Raw genomic sequence first — 6,000 nt, 5'->3', positions numbered from 1 at the left:
GTCTGACATATGTAATATTCCACATGTTAAAAGCAAATTAAAAGTAGTAATTTTTTGTCCATAAATCCTAGCTCAATGGGTAAAAATGTTGAAATTGCTAGTGTCTGACGTCATACCAGGGTTTGATCTCCGATCAATCCACTTTGTGTGTGTGAGTTTTCAATGGCTTGCCTTTTCGTCTATGTAAAAAAAAAGTAGTAACTTTTTATCGAAAAACAACAATTATTTATTAAAAGTTATATATTTAATTTAAAATGTACAAGTTTCAATACAAACCTACTATTTTGAATTTCTTAACATGCGTAAATTTGTATAGAGATAAAAAAAACCATTTTTATTATTATTATAATAGAGATACAAAATTTTTGTAAAATTTTATCATTTAAATCAATTCATTATTAGTAGTTTATCTTGACTCGATAAAAATTAAGTATTTTTAAATTTTTATAAATAATAATAATAGTTATAAAAGAAAGGAAAATTAAGAAAAATAATAAATGGATAAACGTATGAAAAATTTATAAAAGTTGGTAAAGACATGACATTGTATTACGTAAACCGAGAGTAGGTCAATAATATAAAATAAATTTTGTATGGTTATAATCCGGCTGGTTGCCCTTAAAAAATTGTTTTTCTTAAGTTTTGCGTTTATTTTTTGTCTGCACATAATGGATATATATTGAGAGAGAATAAACTGGTGCATTGAGCCCTTTTTTTTTTTTTTTTTACTTTGATCTAACGGCTGAAACAGATGCATGCATGACTATGTGAATGTATAATGTGTGACATCATTGAATCCGTGGAAGTACTTTGCTAGATCACGAATGACGAGGTTATTGACAACTTTATCACAACTTCTTCTGATTGGTTAATTAATTGTGGACAATACATTGTATTTATTATTATTTTTGGCATAAATATTTTGTTAACAGTAGTATAGTGCATTAGTACTAGTAGTAGTAGTAGCAGTTGCTAGTGTTACGTGGATCATTTCACTACCTATACTTTTTTGGCACCCCTTAGTTGGAAAAGGACAATTTGACATTTATTTCTTTCACATGCCTCAGTTTTTTAATACACCTACTAGAATGAATACTTTAAGAGTAGGTCAGTCGTATTAATTGAATATTTAACACTGTATAGGAATACGTATAACACAAATTCAACAAGTGTTAATTTGTTTTTTTTTTAAAAAAAACAAGTGTTAATTAATTTGATTAAAAAAACATGGAGAACTCCGATCTCTTTTATAAGCAAATATGTTTGTTTGTACATTTATTAAGAAATTGTTTTTTTATTTTATGTAAAATTTCTATTTCAATTTCTAAAAGGACCTTAAATTTGCATTGAAACTCTACAATCATTTTAAAAAGTAGAACAATTAATGAGGATACTTTTGGAAAAATAACATTAAATAAACTTGATTTTCATAACTTTTGCTTATATTTAAGGCCAGAAATTTTTGTTGACTTTTGCTTATAAATAAAATCGAAGGGAGTATGAAAATAAATAATACTTATATCAAAATTGTTGTCATAATAATATTAATGATTACTATTTGAATTGGATTAGGTCACAAAGACTGCAAAATAAATAAACATCGAAGTAGTTTGAGACATATTGATTTGTCCTTAATTAGGATTTAACATACCATTTTCAATAAATCGATGATAGAGAATTGAAAATAATAACAGGAAGACAATAATATTATTTGGTTGGCAACAACATGGTGCATATGGCGTAAGTGCAACAACATTGTATTTAGAGGAGATTTTGTTCACATTCCTTCTTTAATAAATCAAATTATGTATATTTCTTGGTTTTGGTTTATAGGTCGTATATGGTGTGATAATAATGTTGTTTTCCATGACTGGTGTAACAATCCTTTAGCTATTCTATGTTGTATCTAAAGTGATTGTTCCTTGAATTGTAAAGGTTGAGTATCTCTTATACTGTTTATAATTCAATTTTTACTTATAAAAAAAAAAATACCGGACAAAACTTATAGGACGAATTTTGTGAAGAGAAGAAACAGTAAAATAGAGTGTATCTCCACGTTCTCATATTATGAGTGAGATTCACAATTAGTACTACTAAATTGGGAGATTAGTTAAACTAATGAGAGAGAAAAAGGTTATAGTGAGCTCAGACTTTCTTGGTTACATTACATGAAGAGAAAAGGAAAAAGAAAAAACAAACACCAGCAGATTTATAGTGAGCTCAGACTAAGTCAAGTATGATTTATTAAAAAAATAAAATCAAATAATGACCAAAACGATTTCACCAAATCAAATATCATCGCAAATAAAAGTAATAAAATTATTTTTCTAATAAAACATTGCTTCATATAAAATTTTGAGACACAATTAATTAAAGACTTTCGGTTGGCCCAGCTTTTTTTAAGCTTATGCAAATAGTTTATGCAATTTAAATTAAGTTTTATGCTATTTTATAAGTTCACGCTAGTGAAAATTGTAATTTTATAAGTTATTTTATCATAACTACCTTGACAAAATTATAATAATATATAAAAATTGCATAAATTGTTTGCATAAGCTCTAAATAAAAGGAAAAAAGTCGGACCAAAGTATACTTTAATATATATAAAGTTTCATGGACACCCACCTACCTAATTTACGTCCATTTTTATTAATTTTTAAGCAAATTAAACAACAACCAGTCAACTATTTTTTTAGTGTGGACAATTGTAGCAACAACAACCAGTCAACCACTACTAAACATTTCCTGTTTTCTTGCAAATTTTGACCGGAAATTTACAGGAATACATTTTATGTGGATTTTTTCAAGGATTTTGGTTCTCAGCTAATATTTTTGTGCGTAATTGTTTCCTGTGATTTTTGGAATCTTTAGGAAACTTTCCTGCAGAATTTACCGTCGAAAATGAGAAAAAAAATCAGCAGCAAATTTTCTGCAGGTAATTCCGTGGGAAACATGTTTCTTTTCTGCAGCTAATTAATCTGCGGGAGATGATTTTTTTTAGATTCAATTTTTTTTTGTTTGACAAATATCATTTTTGTTTTGCTTTTATTAAATACCAAAATGCTCTTTTTTTTTACGTAAAATACCAAAATGCTTATTAAAAAACATTTTTACCCAAAATATTTTAACTTGTTGAATAGTTTGAATAATTCTATACATAACTTGTTAATTTACACCAAATATTATTTCAAAGTATATTTGAATCAATCTATTGAAAAGAACTACATAGTTCATATCACGTTTACAAACACATAGAAAATATATATAACCAAAAATTTTACTTATTACACACTATATCACAACCTAATTACAAATAAAAATACAAAGTAGTTGCTCAAATCGAGAATGCGAACATAGTCGAGGAAGGAGAGTGGCAACATATCTTGCAGCACTTTTGGTTCCCTTTGGTCTCTTGTCTCGTGGATTGGCTCCCCTTTTGTGCTTGCTCAGGCTATTCTAGATCACTTTGTTCAGTTTTCTAGTTCAGTTGGGGGTTCTCGTGCACGACGCTCTTTGATGCAGCTCATATGGTTTGCTTGCGTGTCGGTTGTGTGGACTGAACCGAACAATAGATTGTTTAGAGGCTCGGCAAATTCAGTACATCAGATGTTGGACAAGATGAAGTCTTTCTCTTATAGGTGGTTGAAAGCGACAAATAGCACTTTAGCTTTGAACTGCCATATGTGGTGGTCTAGTCCTATGCTTTGTTTGGGCCTTGTATAGTTTTATGGTTTTGTTTATTTGTATTATGTACTCTCTTATAACTTTCTAGTCTCCCTTGACACGCCTTGTGCTGAGGAGATTATTTTTTCTATATTTGCATATCTCATTTTGGCTTGTTAAAAAAAAAACTTTTTGTCCGAAATACAACTTTTTTTTTTACGCATCCACAATACAACTATAAAAAAAATACTAAAATACCCATTTTATTTTCGAATATAAAAAAATTATTGTCATATATCTTTTCAGTACAAGTTTATTATGTCATGTATTATCTTATTTTGTCCTGTATTATTTTGTCGAATTCTTACTATTTTAGGAATCAAACGCACCCATATAAGCTGCCATATACTTATTTCAAAATTTCTTTTAATTAATGTATAGTAAATAAATAAATTGTACTAGTACTATACAGAATACAGTATTAAATTGGATTTTGTTTGATCTATGATTTTTGTGCCGAAGGAATGACTTTGTCGTGTTTATAAACTAAACTAATTAATAGTATAGTACTAAAACCAAAAAAGTTAGTAGTATGGCTGATACTAGCTAGTCCCCTCTTGTACATGAATCTGTCGAATGGAACTGTAATAGTAATAGGCAAATAGTCCAATATACGATCAATAAATATAATGAACAGTATTCAAAATAAAATTTGGTACTATTATTATTCATTAATTATCATATGGAATTAAGGATAAAGTTAAGCTCTTAGAAAGTAACATATTGTCTCCATTGTTCATTTTACTACATACATGATATGAAAACCAACCATTGCTATTAATTATGTCAAAAAACTAATATAAAAACTATTGATAAATATTGATATAATAACTATAATATTGATAAACATTGATATAAAAACTATAATATTGATAAATATTGCTATAACGTGAGACTTCCCTATAAATACATTATTATAAATAGAGTCACGATCCGTTGACACCAACTAGTTTGACACCAAATGTTACACCTCTCAATAACGTTTTAACCGATATAAATTTTATAAAATCCATCGTTGGATTGAAAGTTTACATCATATAGATCATTTGTGTAAAATTTCAGACAAATCCAAAATCATTTGATATGCTATTGAGACACATAAAGATTAACGGCATTTAAAAAAATACAAAAACCGTTAATTTTGATGTATCTCAATAACATATCAAATGATTTTGGATTTATTTGAAATTTTACACAAATGATCTATATGATGTAAACTTTCAATCCAACGGTGGATTTTATAAAATTTATATCGGTTAAAACGTTATTGAGAGGTGTAACATTTGGTGTCAAACTAGTTGGTGTCAACGGATCCTGACTCTTATAAATATTGATATAAAAAAATTTACTATTACTTTTGTCAACTTATTTTTAGGCCAGAAAAAAAAAATAAGAAGAAGAAAGGAAAACAATAGATTGTTTATTAGGATGAAGATGTAAGAGCTTTTTTTTGAAAAAGCCAAATGAATAAATATATTAAAAAGTGTGGTTAAGCGCACAAGGTGTGCTTAACAAAACAGTTTACACAAGAAATAAAGAGAACAAAAAGCCTCAAAGCTTAACCAAGTCAATTTCTAACCTCTAAACAAGCTAAAGGGTTAGACCGCCACAAGTTAAAATCATAATCGAAGCCATGTTTTCGGGTCTTTAGCCACCACCAAGAAGTAATTTTCACTTTCTCTACCAATGCATATGGGCAAACAACCTGTTATTTCTTTCTTTCCAACCATACCAACAACAAGCTAACCATAACACTTGAAACCCAATCTGCACCTCTTTACCAACGGGAAAAATAATGCAAAATTGTGATACATGATCGGTTACAACATTCGGTAAAGGGCCAAAAATACCTAGCCAATTTAAAATTTTAATCCAAAGAGACAAAGACCTCTCAGAACCAATTATCAAGTGATCAATAGTTTTGGCGACTCCACATCCTCCTAGACACAACCTCGAATCTTCAAGATGCATCCCACGATGAGTCAGGTTGTCTTTCGAAGCTAGTCTGTTATTGAGAAGTCTCCACGCAAAGAGGGATACCTCCAACAGAGCAACTTTATTCCAAATAACATCCTTGTGTACTGTCATCATGACCGGAACCAGGTGCGTTAACAGATGGTATGCGCTTTTGACCGAGTGGGAGGACGATACATCCATTTAGTCAAACCATCAACCTGCAAAAATAAATTTTCCAAAACAGCACAACACTACAAAACCAAATCCTCCTCCCACGCGAAGAGATGTCTACGCCATCTCCATCCATTACCCCCAACAACC

The sequence above is a fragment of the Trifolium pratense genome, linkage group LG6, assembly GCF_020283565.1.
Source record: "Trifolium pratense cultivar HEN17-A07 linkage group LG6, ARS_RC_1.1, whole genome shotgun sequence".
Taxonomy (NCBI): Eukaryota; Viridiplantae; Streptophyta; class Magnoliopsida; order Fabales; family Fabaceae; genus Trifolium; species Trifolium pratense.
Note: the sequence above shows the minus strand (reverse complement) of the source record.